Genomic DNA, 26,989 nt, shown 5'->3' with positions numbered 1-26,989 from the left:
TGCAAACTGCTTTTTTAAAAGCAATCCAATCTCCCTTATCCTCTAGTCACTTTGGTCACAGCTGTGCCATCGAGTCTGTCACATAGCGCTCAGATATTCATTGGGCCTCACACAATCCAAAAGTGTCCAGTGTCCAAAAGTGTGTGCAGAGATTCAAAATCTCCCTTATCCTCTAGTCACTTTGGTCACAGCTGTGCCATCGAGCCTGTCACATAGCGCTCAGATATCAGTGGGCCTCACACAATCCAAAAGTGTCCATCCAGTGTCCAAAAGTGTGTGCAGAGATTCAAAATCTCCCTTATCCTCTAGTCACTTTTGTCACAGCTGTGCCATCGAGCCTGTCACATAGCGCTCAGATATTCATTGGGCCTCACACAATCCAAAAGTGTCCAGTGTCCAAAAGTGTGTGCAGAGATTCAAAATCTCCCTTATCCTCTAGTCACTTTGGTCACAGCTGTGCCATCGAGCCTGTCACATAGCGCTCAGATATCAGTGGGCCTCACACAATCCAAAAGTGTCCATCCAGTGTCCAAAAGTGTGTGCAGAGATTCAAAATCTCCCTTATCCTCTAGTCACTTTGGTCACAGCTGTGCCATCGAGCCTGTCACATAGCGCTCAGATATCAGTGGGCCTCACACAATCCAAAAGTGTCCATCCAGTGTCCAAAAGTGTGTGCAGAGATTCAAAATCTCCCTTATCCTCTAGTCACTTTTGTCACAGCTGTGCCATCGAGCCTGTCACATAGCACTCAGATATTCATTGGGCCTCACACAATCCAAAAGTGTCCAGTGTCCAAAAGTGTGTGCAGAGATTCAAAATCTCCCTTATCCTCTAGTCACTTTGGTCACAGCTGTGCCATTGAGCCTGTCACATAGCGCTCAGATATCAGTGGGCCTCACACAATCCAAAAGTGTCCAGTGTCCAAAAGTGTGTGCAGAGATTCAAAATCTCCCTTATCCTCTAGTCACTTTGGTCACAGCTGTGCCATCGAGCCTGTCACATAGCGCTCAGATATCAGTGGGCCTCACACAATCCAAAAGTGTCCATCCAGTGTCCAAAAGTGTGTGCAGAGATTCAAAATCTCCCTTATCCTCTAGTCACTTTTGTCACAGCTGTGGCATCGAGCCTGTCACATAGCGCTCAGATATTCATTGGGCCTCACACAATCCAAAAGTGTCCAGTGTCCAAAAGTGTGTGCAGATATTCAAAATCTCCCTTATCCTCTAGTCACTTTGGTCACAGCTGTGCCATCGAGCCTGTCACATAGCGCTCAGATATCAGTGGGCCTCACACAATCCAAAAGTGTCCAGTGTCCACAAGTGTCTGCAGAAATTCAAAATCTCCCCTGTCCTATAGACACCTTGTACCTTGTTTTACATTACTATATAGTTTGTTGGATTTTGTCTACATTTCTACCAAAAATGAGGAAGGCTGGTGGAAGAGGCCGTGGAATTGGGCGGGGGTTGGCAACTGGTAATGATGGTGTTGGTGGTGGATCTGATGGTAGTGGCAAGAGCAAAATAGGACCGAATGCAGGAGGTGCTGACCCTGCGTCATCGTCTGGCTACATAAGGCCTCGAACGCTTAGTTTTCTAGGAGTTGGCAAACCGCTTTTAAAGCCAGAGCATCAGGAAAAAGTTTTATCTTACATTGCTGACTCAGCCTCCAGCTCTATCGCCTCCTCTTCTTCAGTTGTAAAAAGTAAAAGCACTGAGTCGTCATTGGAGGCTCATGTTCATGAACCACACCTTTCCTTGTGTCCTTCACCCCAACCAAGATTGAAGGATGACGCAGGCCATACTACTGATTACTCAATGGAGCTGTTTTCACATACCATGCCTGGATTATCAAGTGAAATGGTGAATTACCCAGGCCAAGATGAATCTGACATGGAGTGCACTGATGCACAGCCGCTGATGGATGATTCTGCTGGTACATTCACTCAGAGCACTACATTGTCCTCGCAGTGTACAGAGCCAGATTCTGACCCTGATGAGACTCAGGTCTATCTGGATGATATTGTCCATCATTTGGTGGGCAGCTTTGTGGTGGTCTATCTGGATGATATTTTCCATCATTTGGTGGGCAGCTTTGTGGTGGTCTATCTGGATGATATTTTCCATCATTTGGTGGGCAGCTTTGTGGTGGTCTATCTGGATGATATTTTCCATCATTTGGTGGGCAGCTTTGTGGTGGTCTATCTGGATGATATTTTCCATCATTTGGTGGGCAGGTTTGTGGTGGTCTATCTGGATGATATTTTCCATTATTTGGTGGGCAGGTTTGTGGTGGTCTACCTGGATGTTATTTTCCATCATTTGGTGGGCAGGTTTGTGGTTGTCTATCTGGATGATATTTTCTTTCATTTGGTGGGCAGCTTTGTGGTGGTCTATCTGGATGATATTGTCCATCATTTGGTGGGCAGCTTTGTGGTGGTCTATCTGGATGATATTGTCCATCATTTGGTGGGCAGGTTTGTGGTGGTCTCTCTGGATGATATTTTCCATCATTTGGTGGTCAGGTTTGTGGTGGTCTATCTGGATGATATTGTCCATCATTTGGTGGGCAGGTTTGTGGTGGTCTATCTGGATGATATTTTCCATTATTTGGTGGGCAGGTTTGTGGTGGTCTACCTGGATGTTATTTTCCATCATTTGGTGGGCAGGTTTGTGGTGGTCTATCTGGATGATATTGTCCATCATTTGGTGGGCAGGTTTGTGGTGGTCTATCTGGATGATATTGTCCATCATTTGGTGGGCAGGATTGTGGTGGTCTATCTGGATGATATTGTCCATCATTTGGTGGGCAGGTTTGTGGTGGTCTCTCTGGATGATATTTTCCATCATTTAGTGGTCAGGTTTGTGGTGGTCTATCTGGATGATATTGTCCATCGTTTGGTGGTCAGGTTTGTGGTGGTCTATCTGGATGATATTGTCCATCGTTTGGTGGGCAGGTTTGTGGTGGTCTACCTGGATGTTATTTTCCATCATTTGGTGGGCAGGTTTGTGGTGGTCTATCTGGATGATATTTTCCATTATTTGGTGGGCAGGTTTGTGGTGGTCTACCTGGATGTTATTTTCCATCATTTGGTGGTCAGGTTTGTGGTGGTCTATCTGGATGATATTGTCCATCATTTGGTGGGCAGGTTTGTGGTGGTCTATCTGGATATTTTCCATCATTTGGTGGGCAGGTTTGTGGTGGTCTATCTGGATGATATTTTCCATTATTTGGTGGGCAGGTTTGTGGTGGTCTACCTGGATGTTATTTTCCATCATTTGGTGGGCAGGTTTGTGGTGGTCTATCTGGATGATATTGTCCATCATTTGGTGGGCAGGTTTGTGGTGGTCTATCTGGATGATATTGTCCATCATTTGGTGGGCAGGATTGTGGTGGTCTATCTGGATGATATTGTCCATCATTTGGTGGGCAGGTTTGTGGTGGTCTCTCTGGATGATATTTTCCATCATTTGGTGGTCAGGTTTGTGGTGGTCTATCTGGATGATATTGTCCATCGTTTGGTGGTCAGGTTTGTGGTGGTCTATCTGGATGATATTGTCCATCGTTTGGTGGGCAGGTTTGTGGTGGTCTACCTGGATGTTATTTTCCATCATTTGGTGGGCAGGTTTGTGGTGGTCTATCTGGATGATATTTTCCATTATTTGGTGGGCAGGTTTGTGGTGGTCTACCTGGATGTTATTTTCCATCATTTGGTGGTCAGGTTTGTGGTGGTCTATCTGGATGATATTGTCCATCATTTGGTGGGCAGGTTTGTGGTGGTCTATCTGGATATTTTCCATCATTTGGTGGGCAGGTTTGTGGTGGTCTATCTGGATGATATTTTCCATTATTTGGTGGGCAGGTTTGTGGTGGTCTACCTGGATGTTATTTTCCATCATTTGGTGGGCAGGTTTGTGGTGGTCTATCTGGATATTTTCCATCATTTGGTGGGCAGGTTTGTGGTGGTCTATCTGGATGATATTTTGATTTATTCACCTGATTTGGAGACATATTGGGGGCATGTGAGACATGCGCTTCAGATATTGAGGGATCACAAGCTTTATGCCAAACCAGAGAAATGTGTTTTCGCCTTTCTGGATGTGCAGTTTTTGGGGTACCTGTTGTCATCGTCAGGTTTTCGGATGGATCCAAAAAGGGTTCAGGCTGTACTCTACTGGGACCGTCCCGAGAATCTGAAGGCATTACTGGGCTTTATTAATTTTTACCGGAAGTTTATTCAAAATTATTCAGCAATTGTGAACCCCCTTACTGACATGACAAGGCAGGGGTCTCATTTGTCCAAATGGTCGTACGCTGCCCTGCGGGAGCTGTTTTACCACGGCTCCTATACTCAGCCGATGTTTCCCAACTTTTTGTTGCGGAGGTTGAAGTGTCGGAGGTGGGATTGGGGCTGTGTTGTCTCAGGGTCCGTCCCCTGGTAAAGGTCGTCCATGCGCTTTATTTTCTAAGAAATTGTCATCGGCTGAGAGAAATGATGACCTGGGTAATAGGGAGACTTTGGTGATTAAATTGGCATTTGAAGAATGGTGACATTGGTTGGAGGGGGCTGTCCATCCTATTACTGTTATCACTGACCCTAAGAAGCTCTCATATCTTCAATCGGCTAAACGTCTCATCCTAGACAAGCTAGAAGGTCCCTGTTGGTTGTGACTGTCACGGTCCTGTCAGCGACGGCGTGCAGCCACCGTGGAGCAGGGACTCACCAACACTGCAGAGAGGCCCGGGGTCAGACACGGCCGGGCAGCTCAGGCAAACAGGACCTGGAGAGGCTGCAGTTAGCGAGCAGCGAAGGACCTACGGTCATGTGACTGCAAGGGGCAGAGCTTAGCATCCTGCTGTCAGAGATCGGAATTCTCAAAGTCAGACAAACCGGGTCATACACAGAGACAGCAGAAAAGTACCAGGGATGAGACAGAACGGAGAGTCGGGGCCAAACAGACATAGAAGGTACCAAGCAGAAGCCAGAGAACAGACCGAATCACTATTCTGCTGGTACGTCGTGTCTTATCCTCCACTCACCTCCAGAGCTGCACTCACTATTCTGCTGTTACATCGTGTCTTATCCTCCTGTCACCTCCAGAGCTGCACTCACTATTCTGCTGTTACATCGTGTCTTATCCTACAGTCACCTCCAGAGCTGCACTCACTATTCTGCTGTTACATCATCTCTTTTCCTTCGGTCACCTCCAGAGCTGCGGTCACTATTCTGCTGTTACATCGCGTCTTATCCACCAGTCACCACCACAGCTGCACTCACTATTCTGCTGTTACATCATGTCTTATCCACCAGTCACCTCCAGAGCTGCGGTCACTATTCTGCTGTTACATCATGTCTTATCCTCCAGTCACCTCCAGAGCTGCACTCGCTATTCTGCTGTTACATCATGTCTTATCCTCCAATCACTTCTGGAGCTGCGGTCACTATTCTGCTGTTACATCGTCTCTTTTCCTTTGGTCACCTCCAGAGCTGCGGTCACTATTCTGCTGTTACATTGTGTCTTATCTACCAGTCACCATCACAGCTGCACTCACTATTCTGCTGTTACATCATGTCTTATCCACCAGTCACCTCCAGAGCTGTGGTCACTATTCTGCTGTTACATCGTCTCTTTTCCTCCGTCACCTGGTCAGGTATTTGGGGACATTACCCACAATGTTCTGCTCACTGCAGGTTACTGGCCTCGCCCAGCAGGACAGATTATTGGAGCCTTCACCCTTTATCTGATCGGATTCTCTCACTTTCCCTCGCGGTCTCCAGCGCCGCTTGTCTCTTATCTCATGTGAAGCGGGATCTATAACCGCCACGAAGAAAGGGAAGATTCATCCCTGCAAATAAGTTACAGCAGAGGGGGAGTAACCAGAACTTCAGGGGATCGGAGGGGACCGAGCGACCAGAACTACAGGGGATCAGAGGGGACCGAGCAACCAGAACTACAGGGGATCAGAGGGGACCGAGTAACCAGAACTACAGGGGATCAGAGGGGACCGAGTAACCAGAACTACAGGGGATCAGAGGGGACCGGGTAACCAGAACTACAGGGGATCAGAGGGGACAGGGTAACCAGAACTACAGGGGATCAGAGGGGACCGAGCGACCAGAACTACAGGGGATCAGAGGGGACCGAGCAACCAGAACTACAGGGGATCAGAGGGGACCGAGTAACCAGAACTACAGGGGATCAGAGGGGACCGAGTAACCAGAACTACAGGGGATCAGAGGGGACCGGGTAACCAGAACTACAGGGGATCAGAGGGGACAGGGTAACCAGAACTACAGGGGATCAGAGGGGACCGGGTAACCAGAACTACAGGGGATCAGAGAGAACCGAGCGACCAGAACTTCAGGGGATCAGAGGGGACCGAGCGACAAGAACTACAGGGGATCAGAGGGGACCGAGTAACCAGAACTACAGGGGATCAGAAGGGACCGAGTAACCAGAACTACAGGGGATCAGAAGGGACTGAGTAACCAGAACTACAGGGGATCAGAGGGGACCGAGTAACCAGAACTACAGGGGATCAGAGGGGACCGAGTAACCAGAACTACAGGGGATCAGAGGGGACCGAGTAACCAGAACTACAGGGGATCAGAGGGGACCGAGTAACCAGAACTAGAGGGGATCAGAGGGGACCGAGTAACCAGAACTACAGGGGATCAGAGGGGACCGAGTAACCAGAACTACAGGAGATCAGAGGGGACCGAGTAACCAGAACTACAGGGGATCAGAGGGGACTGAGTAACCAGAACTACAGGGGATCAGAGGGGACCGAGTAACCAGAACTACCGGGGATCAGAGGGGACCGAGTAACCAGAACTACAGGGGATCAGAGGGGACCGAGTAACCAGAACTACAGGGGATCAGAGGGGACCGAGTAACCAGAACTACAGGGGATCAGAGGGGACTGAGCAACCAGAACTACAAGGGATCAGAGGGGACCGAGCAACCAGAACTACAGGGGATCAGAGGGGACCGAGTAACCAGAACTACAGGGGATCAGAGGGGACCGAGTAACCAGAACTACAGGGGATCAGAGGGGACCGAGTAACCAGAACTACAGGGGATCAGAGGGGACCGAGTAACCAGAACTACAGGGGATCAGGAGGGACCGAGTAACCAGAACTACAGGGGATCAGAGGGGACCGAGTAACCAGAACTACAGGGGATCAGAGGGGACCGAGTAACCAGAACTACAGGGGATCAGAGGGGACCGAGTAACCAGAACTACAGGTGATCAGAGGGGACCGAGTAACCAGAACTACAGGGGATCAGAAGGGACCGAATAACCAGAACTACAGGGGATCAGAGGGGACCGAGTAACCAGAACTACAGGGGATCAGAAGGGACCGAATAACCAGAACTACAGGGGATCAGAGGGGACCGGGTAATCAGAACTACAGGGGATCAGAGGGGACCGAGTAACCGGAACTACAGGAGATCAGAGGGGACCGAGCAACCAGAACTACAGGGGATCAGAGGGGACAGAGTATCCATAACTGCTGGTTGTATTTCTGCACTGTATGGCGTTGTTATATGGTTGTAGTTCTGCACTGTATGGCGGTATTATATGGTTGCAGTTCTGCACTGTTTGGCGGTGTTATATGGTTGTATTTCTGCACTGTATGGCGGTATTATATGGTTGTGGTTCTGCACTGTATGGCGGCGTTATATGGTTGCAGTTCTGCACTGTATGGCGGCATTATATGGTTGCAGTTCTGCACTGTATGGCGGTGTTATATGGTTGCAGTTCTGCACTGTATAGCGGTGTTATATGGTTGTAGTTCTGCACTGTATGGCGGTGTTATATGGTTGCAGTTCTGCACTGTATGACGCTGTTATATGGTTGTTGCTCTGCACTGTATGGCGGAGTTATATGGTTGCAGTTCTGCACTGTGTGGCGCTGTCATATGGTTGCAGTTCTGCACTGTATGGCGGTGTTATATGATTGTTGCTCTGCACTGTATGGCAGTGTTATATGGTTGTTGCTCTGCACTGTATAGCGAAGATATATGGTTGCAGTTCTGCACTGTTTGGTGGTGTTATATGGTTGCAGTTCTGCACTGTATGGCGGTGTTATATGGTTGCAGTTCTGCACTGTATAGCGGCGTTATATGGTTGCAGTTCTGCACTGTATGGCGGCGTTATATGGTTGCAGTTCTGCACTGTATGGCGGTGTTATATGGTTGCAGTTCTGCACTGTATGGCAGTGTTATATGATTGTTGCTCTACACTGTATGGCAGTGTTATATGGTTGTTGCTCTGCACTGCATAGCGGTGTTATATGGTTGCAGTTCTGCACTGTTTGGCGGCGTTGTATGGTTGTAGTTCTACACTGTATGGCGGTGTTATATGGTTGCAGTTCTGCACTGTATGGCGGAGTTATATGGTTGCAGTTCTGCACTGTATGGCGGTGTTATATGATTGTTGATCTTCACTGTATGGCAGTGTTATATGCTTGTAGCTCTGCACTGTATGGCGGTATTATATGGCTGTAGTCCTGCACTGTATGGCAGTATTCTATGGATGTAGTTCTAAACTGTATGGAGGTGCTATATGGTTGTTGCTCTGCACTGTATGGCGGTGTTATATGGTTGCAGTTCTGCACTGTATGGCGGTGTTATATGGTTGCAGTTCTGCACTGTATGGCGGTGTTATATGATTGTTGATCCTCACTGTATGGCAGTGTTATATGCTTGTAGTTCTGCTCTGTATGGCGGTATTATATGGCTGTAGTTCTGCACTGTATGGCAGTATTATATGGCTGTAGTTCTGCACTCTATGGCAGTATTATATGGCTGTAGTTCTGCACTGTATGGCGGTGTTACATGGTTGTTGCTCTGCACTGTATGGCGGCGTTATATGATTGTAGTTCTGCACTGTATGGCATTATTATTTGGCTGTAGTTCTGCACTGTATAACGGTGTTATATGGATGCAGTTCTGCACTGTATGGCGGTGTTATATGCTTGTAGTTCTGCACTATTTGGAGGTGTTATATGGTTGCAGTTCTGCACTGTATGGCGGTGTTATATGGTTGCAGTTCTGGACTGTATGGCGGTGTTATATGGATGTTGCTCTGCACTGTATGGCGGTGTTACATGGTTGTTGTTCTGCACTGTATGGCGGTGTTATATGGTTGCAGTTCTGGACTGTATGGCGGTGTTATATGGTTGTTGCTCTGCACTGTATGGCGGAGTAATATGGTTGCAGTTCTGCACTGTATAGCAGTGTTATATGGTTGCAGTTCTGCACTGTATAGCGGTGTTATATGGTTGCAGTTCTGCACTGTATGGCGGAGTAATATGGTTGCAGTTCTGCACTGTATAGCGGTGTTATATGGTTGCAGTTCTGCACTGTATAGCGGTGTTATATGGTTGCAGTTCTGCACTGTATGGCGCTGTTATATGGTTGTTGCTCTGCACTGTATGGCTGTGTTAGGTGTTTGTAGTTCTGCACTGTATGGCGGTGTTATATGGTTGTTGCTCTTCACTGTATGGCGGTGTTATATGGTTGTTGCTCTGCACTGTATGGCGGTGTTATATGAATGTTCCTCTGCACTGTATAGTGGTATTATATGGTTGGAGTTCTGCACTGTATGGCGGTGTTATATGGTTGCAGTTCTGCACTGTATGGCGGTGTTATATGGTTGCAGTTCTGCACTGTATGGCGGTGTTATATGGTTGCAGTTCTGCACTGTATGGCGGTGTTATGTGGTTGCAGTTCTGCACTGTATGGCGGTGTTATATGGTTGCAATTCTTCACTGTATGGCGGTGTTATATGGTTGCAGTTCTGCACTGTATGGCGGTGTTATTTGGTTGTAGTAATGCACTGTATGGCGGTGTTATATGGTTGCAGTTCAGCACTGTATGGCGGTGTTATATGGTTGCAATTCTTCACTGTATGGCGGTGTTATATGGTTGCAGTTCTGCACTGTATGGCGGTGTTTTATGGTTGCAATTCTTCACTGTATGGCTGTGTTATATGGTTGCAATTCTTCACTGTATGGCGGTGTTATATGGTTGCAAATCTTCACTGTATGGCGGTGTTATATGGTTGCAGTTCTGCACTGTATGGCGGTGTTATATGGTTGCAATTCTTCACTGTATGGCGGTGTTATATGGTTGCAATTCTTCACTGTATGGCGGTGTTATATGGTTGCAATTCTTCACTGTATGGCGGTGTTATATGGTTGCAATTCTTCACTGTATAGTGGTATTATATGGTTGGAGTTCTGCACTGTATGGCGGTGTTATATGGTTGCAGTTCTGCACTGTATGGCGGTGTTATATGGTTGCAGTTCTGCACTGTATGGCGGTGTTATATGGTTGCAGTTCTGCACTGTATGGCGGTGTTATGTGGTTGCAGTTCTGCACTGTATGGCGGTGTTATATGGTTGCAATTCTTCACTGTATGGCGGTGTTATATGGTTGCAGTTCTGCACTGTATGGCGGTGTTATTTGGTTGTAATAATGCACTGTATGGCGGTGTTATATGGTTGCAGTTCAGCACTGTATGGCGGTGTTATATGGTTGCAATTCTTCACTGTATGGCGGTGTTATATGGTTGCAGTTCTGCACTGTATGGCGGTGTTTTATGGTTGCAATTCTTCACTGTATGGCTGTGTTATATGGTTGCAATTCTTCACTGTATGGCGGTGTTATATGGTTGCAAATCTTCACTGTATGGCGGTGTTATATGGTTGCAGTTCTGCACTGTATGGCGGTGTTATATGGTTGCAATTCTTCACTGTATGGCGGTGTTATATGGTTGCAATTCTTCACTGTATGGCGGTGTTATATGGTTGCAATTCTTCACTGTATGGCGGTGTTATATGGTTGCAATTCTTCACTGTATGGCGGTGTTATATGGTTGCAGTTCTGCACTGTATGGCGGTGTTATATGGTTGCAGTTCTGCACTGTATGGCGGTGTTATTTGGTTGTAGTAATGCACTGTATGGCGGTGTTATATGGTTGCAGTTCTGCATTGTATGGCGGTGTTATTTGGTTGTAGTAATGCACTGTATGGCGGTGTTATATGGTTGCAGTTCTGCATTGTATGGCGGTGTTATTTGGTTGTAGTAATGCACTGTATGGCGGTGTTATATGGTTGCAGTTCTGCATTGTATGGCGGTGTTATATGGTTGCAATTCTTCACTGTATGGCGGTGTTATATGGTTGCAGTTCTGCACTGTATGGCGGTGTTATTTGGTTGTAGTAATGCACTGTATGGCGGCATTATATCTGCCACATCTCCCAACCAATCTGCTTTATCTGCCACATGGTGACACATCTCCTCCTTGACGCCACAGACTTGGAAGAGAGCGGAAACGTTTTAACTCCGTCCTGTCAGTGACGGGAAGGGAAAAGTCGCAGACAGCTAATTGGGCGACTGTGTAATTTTAATTAGCTGTTTTGATAATTAAGCTAATGAGTTCCCTTGTGTCCCCACAATATGTGCTGGACGGTTTGATATGGCGGCTTCAGAGCTGCGCTCCTTCCTTAATTAGTCACTTTTGCATTAGAAAGCTTTATTAATGCCCATAATTTGCAGTTGAAATGAGGAATCTGCCGTCAATAATTTGGATAATTGCCGACTGTTTGATGCTAAAGACGAGAAGCGGCAGAACGTGTGCGAATCCCTGGGCGGCTTCGTCTGCAGTTCGTCTTCTCTGGTTCAGGTTTGCGTCTTGACCCCATTAATGAAGGGGATCCGGCTTGTGAGCAGGATATTGGCGCCCTCCTTGGCCGCTCCGTGGCGGCATTGTGCACCGTGCTCCGGCTTTGTATCTAATTCACGTCCCTGTGATGAACATTGCTTTGCGGCACCGCGACTGCCACACGTGTACGGGGTACAATCCATTATGTCCACTGGTCCCGCAGAACAGATGCGACATCTAATACAAAGGGCTCTAATGAAGAGAGACTAGAAAGCTTGTGTCACTGACTGTGTATAGTAACCACCGAGCATCGTGTCACTGTGTATAGTAACCACCGAGCATCATGTCACTGACTGTGTATAGTAACCACCGAGCATCGTGTCACTGTGTATAGTAACCACCGAGCATCGTGTCACTGACTGTGTATAGTAACCACCGAGCATCGTGTCACTGACTGTGTATAGTAACCACCGAGCATCGTGTCACTGACTGTGTATAGTAACCACCGAGCATCGTGTCACTGACTGTGTATAGTAACCAACGAGCATCGTGTCACTGTGTATAGTAACCACCGAGCATCGTGTCACTGACTGTGTATAGTAACCAACGAGCATCGTGTCACTGTGTATAGTAACCACCGAGCATCATGTCACTGACTGTGTATAGTAACCACCGAGCATCGTGTCACTGTGTATAGTAACCACCGAGCATCATGTCACTGACTGTGTATAGTAACCTCCAAGCATCGTGTCACTGACTGTGTATAGTAACCAACGAGCATCGTGTCACTGTGTATAGTAACCACCGAGCATCATGTCACTGACTGTGTATAGTAACCACCGAGCATCGTGTCACTGACTGTGTATAGTAACCACCGAGCATCGTGTCACTGACTGTGTATAGTAACCACCGAGCATCGTGTCACTGACTGTGTATAGTAACCTCCAAGCATCGTGTCACTGACTGTGTATAGTAACCACCGAGCATCATGTCACTGACTGTGTATAGTAACCACCGAGCATCGTGTCACTGTGTATAGTAACCACCGAGCATCATGTCACTGACTGTGTATAGTAACCACCGAGCATCGTGTCACTGTGTATAGTAACCACCGAGCATCATGTCACTGACTGTGTATAGTAACCTCCAAGCATCGTGTCACTGACTGTGTATAGTAACCACCGAGCATCATGTCACTGACTGTGTATAGTAACCACCGAGCATCGTGTCACTGTGTATAGTAACCACCGAGCATCATGTCACTGACTGTGTATAGTAACCACCGAGCATCATGTCACTGACTGTGTATAGTAACCACCGAGCATCGTGTCACTGTGTATAGTAACCACCGAGCATCGTGTCACTGACTGTGTATAGTAACCTCCAAGCATTGTCACTGACTGTGTATAGTAACCACCGAGCACAGTGTCACTGACTGTGTATAGTAACCTCCAAGCATCGTGTCACTGACTGTGTATAGTAACCTCCAAGCATTGTCACTGACTGTGTATAGTAACCACCGAGCACAGTGTCACTGACTGTGTATAGTAACCTCCAAGCATCGTGTCACTGACTGTGTATAGTAACCACCGAGCATCATGTCACTGACTGTGTATAGTAACCTCCAAGCATCGTGTCACTGTGTATAGTAACCACCGAGCATCGTGTCACTGACTGTGTATAGTAACCTCCAAGCATTGTCACTGACTGTGTATAGTAACCACCGAGCACAGTGTCACTGACTGTGTATAGTAACCTCCAAGCATCGTGTCACTGACTGTGTATAGTAACCTCCAAGCATCGTGTCACTGTGTATAGTAACCACCGAGCATCGTGTCACTGACTGTGTATAGTAACCTCCAAGCATCATGTCACTGACTGTGTATAGTAACCACCGAGCATCATGTCACTGACTGTGTATAGTAACCACCGAGCATCGTGTCACTGTGTATAGTAACCACCGAGCATCGTGTCACTGACTGTGTATAGTAACCACCGAGCACAGTGTCACTGACTGTGTATAGTAACCACCGAGCATCGTGTCACTGTGTATAGTAACCACCGAGCATCATGTCACTGACTGTGTATAGTAACCACCGAGCATCGTGTCACTGTGTATAGTAACCACCGAGCATCGTGTCACTGACTGTGTATAGTAACCACCGAGCACAGTGTCACTGACTGTGTATAGTAACCTCCAAGCATCGTGTCACTGACTGTGTATAGTAACCTCCAAGCATTGTCACTGACTGTGTATAGTAACCACCGAGCACAGTGTCACTGACTGTGTATAGTAACCTCCAAGCATCGTGTCACTGACTGTGTATAGTAACCACCGAGCATCATGTCACTGACTGTGTATAGTAACCTCCAAGCATCGTGTCACTGTGTATAGTAACCACCGAGCATCGTGTCACTGACTGTGTATAGTAACCTCCAAGCATTGTCACTGACTGTGTATAGTAACCACCGAGCACAGTGTCACTGACTGTGTATAGTAACCTCCAAGCATCGTGTCACTGACTGTGTATAGTAACCTCCAAGCATCGTGTCACTGTGTATAGTAACCACCGAGCATCGTGTCACTGACTGTGTATAGTAACCTCCAAGCATCATGTCACTGACTGTGTATAGTAACCACCGAGCATCGTGTCACTGACTGTGTATAGTAACCTCCAAGCATCGTGTCACTGACTGTGTATAGTAACCTCCAAGCATCGTGTCACTGTGTATAGTAACCACCGAGCATCGTGTCACTGACTGTGTATAGTAACCACCGAGCATCGTGTCACTGTGTATAGTAACCACCGAGCATCATGTCACTGACTGTGTATAGTAACCACCGAGCATCGTGTCACTGTGTATAGTAACCACCGAGCATCGTGTCACTGACTGTGTATAGTAACCACCGAGCATCATGTCACTGACTGTGTATAGTAACCTCCAAGCATCGTGTCACTGACTGTGTATAGTAACCACCGAGCATCATGTCACTGACTGTGTATAGTAACCACCGAGCATCGTGTCACTGTGTATAGTAACCACCGAGCATCATGTCACTGACTGTGTATAGTAACCACCGAGCATCATGTCACTGACTGTGTATAGTAACCACCGAGCATCATGTCACTGACTGTGTATAGTAACCACCGAGCATCGTGTCACTGACTGTGTATAGTAACCTCCAAGCATCGTGTCACTGACTGTGTATAGTAACCTCCAAGCATCGTGTCACTGACTGTGTATAGTAACCACCGAGCATCGTGTCACTGACTGTGTATAGTAACCTCCAAGCATTGTCACTGACTGTGTATAGTAACCACCGAGCACAGTGTCACTGACTGTGTATAGTAACCTCCAAGCATCGTGTCACTGACTGTGTATAGTAACCTCCAAGCATCGTGTCACTGTGTATAGTAACCACCGAGCATCGTGTCACTGACTGTGTATAGTAACCTCCAAGCATCATGTCACTGACTGTGTATAGTAACCTCCAAGCATCGTGTCACTGACTGTGTATAGTAACCTCCAAGCATCGTGTCACTGTGTATAGTAACCACCGAGCATCGTGTCACTGACTGTGTATAGTAACCTCCAAGCATCATGTCACTGACTGTGTATAGTAACCTCCAAGCATCGTGTCACTGACTGTGTATAGTAACCTCCAAGCATCGTGTCACTGACTGTGTATAGTAACCTCCAAGCATCGTGTCACTGACTGTGTATAGTAACCTCCAAGCATTGTGTTACTGACTGTGTATAGTAACCTCCAAGCACTGTGTCACTGACTGTGCATAGTAACCTCCGAGCATTGTGTCACTGACTGTGTATAGTAACCTCCAAGCACTGTGTCACTGACTGTGTATAGTAACCACCGAGCATTGTGTCACTGACTGTGTATAGTAACCACCGAGCATTGTGTCACTGACTGTGTATAGTAACCTCCAAGCATCGTGTCACTGACTGTGTATAGTAACCTCCAAGCATAGTGTCACTGACTGTGTATAGTAACCTCCAAGCACCGTGTCACTGACTGTGTATAGTAATCTCCAAGCATTGTGTCACTGTGTATAGTAACCTCCAAGCATCGTGTCACTGACTGTGTATAGTAACCTCCAAGCATCGTGTCACTGACTGTGTATAGTAACCTCCAAGCATTGTGTTACTGACTGTGTATAGTAACCTCCAAGCACTGTGTCACTGACTGTGCATAGTAACCTCCGAGCATTGTGTCACTGACTGTGCATAGTAACCTCCGAGCATTGTGTCACTGACTGTGTATAGTAACCTCCAAGCATCGTGTCACTGACTGTGTATAGTAACCTCCAAGCATCGTGTCACTGACTGTGTATAGTAACCTCCAAGCATCGTGTCACTGACTGTGTATAGTAACCTCCAAGCATCGTGTCACTGACTGTGTATAGTAACCTCCAAGCACCGTGTCACTGACTGTGTATAGTAATCTCCAAGCATTGTGTCACTGTGTATAGTAACCTCCAAGCATCGTGTCACTGACTGTGTATAGTAACCTCCAAGCATCGTGTCACTGACTGTGTATAGTAACCTCCAAGCATTGTGTTACTGACTGTGTATAGTAACCTCCGAGCATTGTGTCACTGACTGTGCATAGTAACCTCCGAGCATTGTGTCACTGACTGTGTATAGTAACCTCCAAGCATCGTGTCACTGACTGTGTATAGTAATCTCCAAGCATCGTGTCACTGACTGTGGATAGTAACCTCCAAGCATTGTGTCACTGACTGTGTATAGTAACCTCCAAGCACCGTGTCACTGACTGTGTATAGTAACCTCCAAGCATCGTGTCACTGTGTATAGTAACCTCCAAGCATCGTGTCACTGACTGTGTATAGTAACCTCCAAGCATCGTGTCACTGACTGTGTATAGTAACCTCCAAGCACCGTGTCACTGACTGTGTATAGTAACCTCCAAGCACCGTGTCACTGACTGTGTATAGTAACCTCCAAGCATTGTGTCACTGACTGTGTATAGTAACCTCCAAGCATTGTGTCACTGACTGTGTATAGTAACCTCCAAGCATCGTGTCACTGACTGTGTATAGTAACCTCCAAGCATCGTGTCACTGACTGTGTATAGTAACCTCCAAGCATCGTGTCACTGACTGTGTATAGTAACCTCCAAGCATTGTGTTACTGACTGTGTATAGTAACCTCCAAGCACTGTGTCACTGACTGTGCATAGTAACCTCCGAGCATTGTGTCACTGACTGTGTATAGTAACCTCCAAGCATCGTGTCACTGACTGTGTATAGTAACCTCCAAGCATCGTGTCACTGACTGTGGATAGTAACCTCCAAGCATTGTGTCACTGACTGTGTATAGTAACCTCCAAGCACCGTGTCACTGACTGTGTATAGTAACCTCCAAGCATCGTGTCACTGTGTATAGTAACCTCCAAGCATCGTGTCACTGACTGTGTATAGTAACCTCCAAGCATCGTGTCACTGACTGTGTATAGTAACCTCCAAGCACCGTGTCACTGACTGTGTATAGTAACCTCCAAGCACCGTGTCACTGACTGTGTATAGTAACCTCCAAGCATTGTGTCACTGACTGTGTATAGTAACCTCCAAGCACCGTGTCACTGACTGTGTATAGTAACCTCCAAGCATCGTGTCACTGTGTATAGTAACCTCCAAGCATTGTGTCACTGACTGTGTATAGTAACCACCAAGCATCGTGTCACTGTGTATAGTAACCTCCAAGCATTGTGTCACTGACTGTGTATAGTAACCTCCAAGCATCGTGTCACTGACTGTGTATAGTAACCTCCAAGCACCGTGTCACTGACTGTGTATAGTAATCTCCAAGCACCGTGTCACTGACTGTGTATAGTAACCTCCAAGCACCGTGTCACTGACTGTGTATAGTAACCTCCAAGCACCGTGTCACTGACTGTGTATAGTAACCTCCAAGCACCGTGTCACTGACTGTGTATAGTAACCTCCAAGCACCGTGTCACTGACTGTGTATAGTAACCACCTAGCACCGTGTCACTGACTGTGTATAGTAACCACCTAGCACCGTGTCACTGTGTATAGTAACCTCCAAGCATCGTGTCACTGACTGTGTATAGTAACCTCCAAGCATCGTGTCACTGTGTATAGTAACCTCCAAGCATTGTGTCACTGACTGTGTATAGTAACCTCCAAGCATTGTGTCACTGACTGTGTATAGTAACCTCCAAGCATTGTGTCACTGACTGTGTATAGTAACCTCCAAGCATCATGTCACTGACTGTGTATAGTAACTTCCAAGCATCGTGTCACTGACTGTGTATAGTAACCACCAAGCATTGTGTTACTGACTGTGTATAGTAACCTCCATGCATTGTGTCACTGACTGTGTATAGTAACCTCCAAGCATCGTGTCACTGACTGTGTATAGTAACCACCAAGCATTGTGTTACTGACTGTGTATAGTAACCTCCATGCATTGTGTCACTGACTGTGTATAGTAACCTCCAAGCACCGTGTCACTGACTGTGTATAGTAACTTCCAAGCATCGTGTCACTGACTGTGTATAGTAACCACCAAGCATTGTGTTACTGACTGTGTATAGTAACCTCCATGCATTGTATCACTGACTGTGTATAGTAACCTCCAAGCACCGTGTCACTGACTGTGTATAGTAACTTCCAAGCATTGTGTCACTGACTGTGTATAGTAACCACCAAGCATTGTGTTACTGACTGTGTATAGTAACCTCCATGCATTGTGTCACTGACTGTGTATAGTAACCTCCAAGCATCGTGTCACTGACTGTGTATAGTAACCACCAAGCATCGTGTCACTGACTGTGTATAGTAACCTCCAAGCATCGTGTCACTGACTGTGTATAGTAACCTCCAAGCATTGTGTCACTGACTGTGCATAGTAACCTCCAAGCATCGTGTCACTGACTGTGTATAGTAACCTCCAAGCATTGTGTCACTGACTGTGTATAGTAACCTCCAAGCATTGTGTCACTGACTGTGTATAGTAATCTCCAAGCATTGTGTCACTGACTGTGTATAGTAACCTCCAAGCATTGTGTCACTGACTGTGTATAGTAACCTCCAAGCATTGTGTCACTGACTGTGTATAGTAACCACCAAGCATTGTGTTACTGACTGTGTATAGTAACCTCCAAGCATTGTGTCACTGACTGTGTATAGTAACCTCCAAGCATTGTGTCACTGACTGTGGCATTGTGTCACTGACTGTGTATAGTAACCTCCAAGCATTGTGTCAGTGACTGTGTATAGTAACCTCCAAGCATTGTGTCACTGACTGTGTATAGTAACCTCCAAGCATTGTGTTACTGACTGTGTATAGTAATCTCCAAGCATTGTGTCACTGACTGTGTATAGTAACCTCCAAGCATTGTGTCACTGACTGTGTATAGTAACCTCCAAGCATTGTGTCACTGACTGTGCATAGTAACCTCCAAGCATTGTGTCACTGACTGTGTATAGTAACCTCCAAGCATTGTGTCAGTGACTGTGTATAGTAACCTCCAAGCATTGTGTCAGTGACTGTGTATAGTAACCTCCAAGCATTGTGTCACTGACTGTGTATAGTAACCTCCAAGCATTGTGTCACTGACTGTGTATAGTAACCTCCAAGCATTGTGTCACTGACTGTGTATAGTAACCTCCAAGCATTGTGTCAGTGACTGTGTATAGTAACCTCCAAGCATTGTGTCAGTGACTGTGTATAGTAACCTCCAAGCATTGTGTCAGTGACTGTGTATAGTAACCTCCAAGCATTGTGTCAGTGACTGTGTATAGTAACCTCCGAGCATTGTGTCAGTGACTGTGTATAGTAACCTCCGAGCATTGTGTCACTGACTGTGTATAGTAACCTCCAAGCATTGTGTCAGTGACTGTGTATAGTAACCTCCAAGCATTGTGTCACTGACTGTGTATAGTAACCTCCAAGCATTGTGTCAGTGACTGTGTATAGTAACCTCCGAGCATTGTGTCACTGACTGTGTATAGTAACCTCCGAGCATTGTGTCAGTGACTGTGTATAGTAACCTCCAAGCATTGTGTCAGTGACTGTGTATAGTAACCTCCAAGCATTGTGTCAGTGACTGTGTATAGTAACCTCCGAGCATTGTGTCAGTGACTGTGTATAGTAACCTCCGAGCATTGTGTCACTGACTGTGTATAGTAACCTCCAAGCATTGTGTCACTGACTGTGTATAGTAACCTCCAAGCATTGTGTCAGTGACTGTGTATAGTAACCTCCAAGCATCGTGTCACTGACTGTGTATAGTAACCTCCAAGCATCGTGTCACTGACTGTGTATAGTAACCTCCAAGCATCGTGTCACTGACTGTGTATAGTAACCTCCAAGCACCGTGTCACTGACTGTGTATAGTAACCTCCAAGCATTGTGTCACTGACTGTGTATAGTAACCTCCAAGCATTGTGTCACTGACTGTGTATAGTAACCTCCAAGCATCGTGTCACTGACTGTGTATAGTAACCTCCAAGCATTGTGTCAGTGACTGTGTATAGTAACCTCCAAGCATTGTGTCAGTGACTGTGTATAGTAACCTCCAAGCATTGTGTCAGTGACTGTGTATAGTAACCTCCAAGCACCGTGTCACTGACTGTGTATAGTAACCTCCAAGCATCGTGTCACTGACTGTGTATAGTAATCTCCAAGCATCGTGTCACTGACTGTGTATAGTAATCTCCAAGCATCGTGTCACTGACTGTGTATAGTAACCTCCAAGCATCGTGTCACTGACTGTGTATAGTAATCTACGAGCATCGTGTCACTGACTGTGTATAGTAACCACCAAGCACCGTGTCACTGACTGTGTATAGTAACCACCAAGCATCGTGTCACTGACTGTGTATAGTAACCACCAAGCACCGTGTCACTGACTGTGTATAGTAACCACCAAGCATCGTGTCACTGACTGTGTATAGTAACCACCAAGCATTGTGTCACTGACTGTGTATGGTAACCTCCAAGCATCGTGTCACTGACTGTGTATAGTAACCACCAAGCATCGTGTCACTGACTGTGTATAGTAACCTCCAAGCATCGTGTCACTGACTGTGTATAGTAACCACCAAGCATTGTGTCACTGACTGTGTATAGTAACCTCCAAGCATCGTGTCACTGACTGTGTATAGTAACCTCGAAGCATCGTGTCACTGACTGTGTATAGTAAGCTCCAAGCATCGTGTCACTGCCTGTGTATAGTAACCTCCAAGCATTGTGTCACTGACTGTGTATAGTAACCTCCAAGCACCGTGTCACTGACTGTGTATAGTAACCTCCAAGCATTGTGTCACTGACTGTGTATAGTAACCTCCAAGCATTGTGTCACTGACTGTGTATAGTAACCTCCAAGCATCGTGTCACTGACTGTGTATAGTAACCTCGAAGCATTGTGTCACTGACTGTGTATAGTAACCTCCAAGCATCGTGTCACTGACTGTGTATAGTAACCTCCAAGCATCGTGTCACTGACTGTGTATAGTAACCTCGAAGCATCGTGTCACTGACTGTGTATAGTAAGCTCCAAGCATCGTGTCACTGCCTGTGTATAGTAACCTCCAAGCATTGTGTCACTGACTGTGTATAGTAACCACCAAGCATTGTGTCACTGACTGTGTATAGTAACCTCCAAGCATCGTGTCACTGACTGTGTATAGTAACCTCCAAGCACTGTGTCACTGACTGTGTATAGTAACCTCCAAGCATTGTGTCACTGCCTGTGTATAGTAACCTCCAAGCATCGTGTCACTGACTGTGTATAGTAACCTCCAAGCATCGTGTCACTGACTGTGTATAGTAACCTCGAAGCATCGTGTCACTGACTGTGTATAGTAAGCTCCAAGCATCGTGTCACTGCCTGTGTATAGTAACCTCCAAGCATTGTGTCACTGACTGTGTATAGTAACCTCCAAGCATCGTGTCACTGACTGTGTATAGTAACCTCGAAGCATCGTGTCACTGACTGTGTATAGTAAGCTCCAAGCATCGTGTCACTGCCTGTGTATAGTAACCTCCAAGCATTGTGTCACTGACTGTGTATAGTAACCACCAAGCATTGTGTCACTGACTGTGTATAGTAACCTCCAAGCATTGTGTCACTGACTGTGTATAGTAACCTCGAAGCATCGTGTCACTGACTGTGTATAGTAAGCTCCAAGCATCGTGTCACTGCCTGTGTATAGTAACATCCAAGCATCGTGTCACTGACTGTGTATAGTAACCACCAAGCATTGTGTCACTGACTGTGTATAGTAACCTCCAAGCATCGTGTCACTGACTGTGTATAGTAACCTCCAAGCACTGTGTCACTGACTGTGTATAGTAACCTCCAAGCATTGTGTCACTGCCTGTGTATAGTAACCTCCAAGCATCGTGTCACTGACTGTGTATAGTAACCTCCAAGCATCGTGTCACTGACTGTGTATAGTAACCTCCAAGCATTGTGTCACTGACTGTGCATAGTAACCTCCAAGCATCGTGTCACTGACTGTGTATAGTAACCTCCAAGCATCGTTTCACTGACTGTGTATAGTAACCTCCAAGCATCGTGTCACTGACTGTGTATAGTAACCTCCAAGCATCGTGTCACTGACTGTGTATAGTAATCTCGAAGCATCGTGTCACTGACTGTGTATAGTAACCTCCGAGCATCGTGTCACTGACTGTGTATAGTAACCTCCAAGCATCGTGTCACTGACTGTGTATAGTAACCTCCAAGCACCGTGTCACTGACTGTGTATAGTAACCTCCAAGCATCGTGTCACTGACTGTGTATAGTAACCTCCAAGCATCGTGTCACTGACTGTGTATAGTAACCTCCAAGCATCGTGTCACTGACTGTGTATAGTAACCTCCAAGCATCATGTCACTGACTGTGTATAGTAACCTCCAAGCATCGTGTCACTGACTGTGTATTGTAACCTCCAAGCATCGTGTCACTGACTGTGTATAGTAACCTCCAAGCATCGTTTCACTGACTGTGTATAGTAACCTCCAAGCATCGTGTCACTGACTGTGTATAGTAACCTCCAAGCACCGTGTCACTGACTGTGTATAGTAACCTCCAAGCATCGTGTCACTGACTGTGTATAGTAACCTCCAAGCATCGTGTCACTGACTGTGTATAGTAACCTCCAAGCATCGTGTCACTGACTGTGTATAGTAACCTCCAAGCATCGTGTCACTGACTGTGTATAGTAACCTCCAAGCATCGTGTCACTGACTGTGTATAGTAACCTCCAAGCATCGTGTCACTGACTGTGTATTGTAACCTCCAAGCATCGTGTCACTGACTGTGTATAGTAACCTCCAAGCATCGTTTCACTGACTGTGTATAGTAACCTCCAAGCATCGTGTCACTGACTGTGTATAGTAACCTCCAAGCACCGTGTCACTGACTGTGTATAGTAACCTCCAAGCATCGTGTCACTGACTGTGTATAGTAACCTCCAAGCATTGTGTCACTGACTGTGTATAGTAACCTCCAAGCATCGTGTCACTGACTGTGTATAGTAACCTCCAAGCATCGTGTCACTGACTGTGTATAGTAACCTCCGAGCATCGTGTCACTGACTGTGTATAGTAACCTCCGAGCATTGTGTCAGTGACTGTGTATAGTAACCTCCAAGCATTGTGTCAGTGACTGTGTATAGTAACCTTCAAGCATTGTGTCACTGACTGTGTATAGTAACCTCCGAGCATCGTGTCACTGACTGTGTATAGTAACCTCCAAGCATTGTGTCACTGCCTGTGTATAGTAACCTCCAAGCATTGTGTCAGTGACTGTGTATAGTAACCTCCAAGCATTGTGTCAGTGACTGTGTATAGTAACCTCCGAGCATCGTGTCAGTGACTGTGTATAGTAACCTCTAAGCATTGTGTCACTGACTGTGTATAGTAACCTCCGAGCATCGTGTCACTGACTGTGTATAGTAACCTCCAAGCATTGTGTCACTGCCTGTGTATAGTAACCTCCAAGCATTGTGTCAGTGACTGTGTATAGTAACCTCCAAGCATTGTGTCAGTGACTGTGTATAGTAACCTCCAAGCATTGTGTCAGTGACTGTGTATAGTAACCTCCGAGCATCGTGTCAGTGACTGTGTATAGTAACCTCTAAGCATTGTGTCAGTGACTGTGTATAGTAACCTCCGAGCATCGTGTCACTGACTGTGTATAGTAACCTCCAAGCATTGTGTCACTGCCTGTGTATAGTAACCTCCAAGCATTGTGTCAGTGACTGTGTATAGTAACCTCCAAGCATTGTGTCAGTGACTGTGTATAGTAACCTCCAAGCATTGTGTCAGTGACTGTGTATAGTAACCTCCAAGCATCGTGTCACTGACTGTGTATAGTAACCTCCAAGCATCGTGTCACTGACTGTGTATAGTAACCTCCGAGCATCGTGTCACTGACTGTGTATAGTAACCTCCGAGCATTGTGTCAGTGACTGTGTATAGTAACCTCCAAGCATTGTGTCAGTGACTGTGTATAGTAACCTTCAAGCATTGTGTCACTGACTGTGTATAGTAACCTCCGAGCATCGTGTCACTGACTGTGTATAGTAACCTCCAAGCATTGTGTCACTGCCTGTGTATAGTAACCTCCAAGCATTGTGTCAGTGACTGTGTATAGTAACCTCCAAGCATTGTGTCAGTGACTGTGTATAGTAACCTCCGAGCATCGTGTCAGTGACTGTGTATAGTAACCTCTAAGCATTGTGTCACTGACTGTGTATAGTAACCTCCGAGCATCGTGTCACTGACTGTGTATAGTAACCTCCAAGCATTGTGTCACTGCCTGTGTATAGTAACCTCCAAGCATTGTGTCAGTGACTGTGTATAGTAACCTCCAAGCATTGTGTCAGTGACTGTGTATAGTAACCTCCAAGCATTGTGTCAGTGACTGTGTATAGTAACCTCCGAGCATCGTGTCAGTGACTGTGTATAGTAACCTCTAAGCATTGTGTCAGTGACTGTGTATAGTAACCTCCGAGCATCGTATCACTGACTGTGTATAGTAACCTCCAAGCATTGTGTCACTGCCTGTGTATAGTAACCTCCAAGCATTGTGTCAGTGACTGTGTATAGTAACCTCCGAGCATCGTGTCAGTGACTGTGTATAGTAACCTCCAAGCATCGTGTCAGTGACTGTGTATAGTAACCTCCAAGCATTGTGTCAGTGACTGTGTATAGTAACCTCCAAGCATTGTGTCAGTGACTGTGTATAGTAACCTCCGAGCATCGTGTCAGTGACTGTGTATAGTAACCTCTAAGCATTGTGTCAGTGACTGTGTATAGTAACCTCCGAGCATCGTGTCAGTGACTGTGTATAGTAACCTCCGAGCATCGTGTCACTGACTGTGTATAGTAACCTCCAAGCATTGTGTCACTGCCTGTGTATAGTAACCTCCAAGCATTGTGTCAGTGACTGTGTATAGTAACCTCCAAGCATTGTGTCAGTGACTGTGTATAGTAACCTCCAAGCATTGTGTCAGTGACTGTGTATAGTAACCTCCAAGCATTGTGTCACTGACTGTGCATAAAAATCTCCAAGCATCGTGTCACTGACTGTGTATAGTAACCTCCAAGCATTGTGTCACTGACTGTGTATAGTAACCTCCAAGCATCGTGTCACTGACTGTGTATAGTAACCTCCAAGCATCGTGTCACTGACTGTGTATAGTAACCTCCAAGCATTGTGTCACTGACTGTGTATAGTAACCTCCGAGCATCGTGTCACTGACTGTGTATAGTAACCTCCGAGCATTGTGTCACTGACTGTGTATAGTAACCTCCAAGCATTGTGTCACTGACTGTGTATAGTAACCTCCAAGCATCGTGTCACTGACTGTGTATAGTAACCTCCAAGCATTGTGTCACTGACTGTGTATAGTAACCTCCAAGCATCGTGTCACTGACTGTGTATAGTAACCTCCAAGCATCGTGTCACTGACTGTGTATAGTAACCTCCAAGCATCGTGTCACTGACTGTGTATAGTAACCTCCAAGCACCGTGTCACTGACTGTGTATAGTAACCTCCAAGCACCGTGTCACTGACTGTGTATAGTAACCTCCAAGCACCGTGTCACTGACTGTGTATAGTAACCTCCAAGCACCGTGTCACTGACTGTGTATAGTAACCTCCAAGCATTGTGTCACTGACTGTGTATAGTAACCTCCAAGCATCGTGTCACTGACTGTGTATAGTAACCTCCAAGCATCGTGTCACTGACTGTGTATAGTAACCTCCAAGCATCGTGTCACTGACTGTGTATACTAACCTCCAAGCATCGTGTCACTGACTGTGTATAGTAACCTCCAAGCATCGTGTCACTGACTGTGTATAGTAACCTCCAAGCATTGTGTCACTGACTGTGTATAGTAACCTCCAAGCATCGTGTCACTGACTGTGTATAGTAACCTCCAAGCATCGTGTCACTGACTGTGTATAGTAACCTCCAAGCATCGTGTCACTGACTGTGTATAGTAACCTCCAAGCATCGTGTCACTGACTGTGTATAGTAACCTCCAAGCATCGTGTCACTGCCTGTGTATAGTAACCTCCAAGCATTGTGTCACTGACTGTGTATAGTAACCTCCGAGCATCGTGTCACTGACTGTGTATAGTAACCTCCAAGCATTGTGTCACTGACTGTGTATAGTAACCTCCAAGCATCGTGTCACTGACTGTGTATAGTAACCTCCAAGCATCGTGTCACTGACTGTGTATAGTAACCACCAAGCATTGTGTCACTGACTGTGTATAGTAACCTCCAAGCATCGTGTCACTGACTGTGTATAGTAACCTCCAAGCATCGTGTCACTGACTGTGTATAGTAACCTCCAAGCATTGTGTCAGTGACTGTGTATAGTAACCTCCAAGCATTGTGTCACTGACTGTGTATAGTAACCTCCAAGCATTGTGTCACTGACTGTGTATAGTAACCTCCAAGCATCGTGTCACTGACTGTGTATAGTAACCTCCAAGCATCGTGTCACTGACTGTGTATAGTAACCTCCGAGCATTGTGTCACTGACTGTGTATAGTAACCTCCAAGCATTGTGTCACTGACTGTGTATAGTAACCTCCAAGCACCGTGTCACTGACTGTGTATAGTAACCTCCGAGCATCGTGTCACTGACTGTGTATAGTAACCTCCGAGCATTGTGTCACTGACTGTGTATAGTAACCTCCGAGCATCGTGTCACTGACTGTGTATAGTAACCTCCGAGCATCGTGTCACTGACTGTGTATAGTAACCTCCGAGCAT

Source organism: Dendrobates tinctorius, unplaced genomic scaffold (assembly GCF_039654945.1).
Source record: "Dendrobates tinctorius isolate UK_male_01 unplaced genomic scaffold, ASM3965494v1 ptg000464l, whole genome shotgun sequence".
Taxonomy (NCBI): Eukaryota; Metazoa; Chordata; class Amphibia; order Anura; family Dendrobatidae; genus Dendrobates; species Dendrobates tinctorius.
This window is presented reverse-complemented; position numbering follows the sequence as displayed.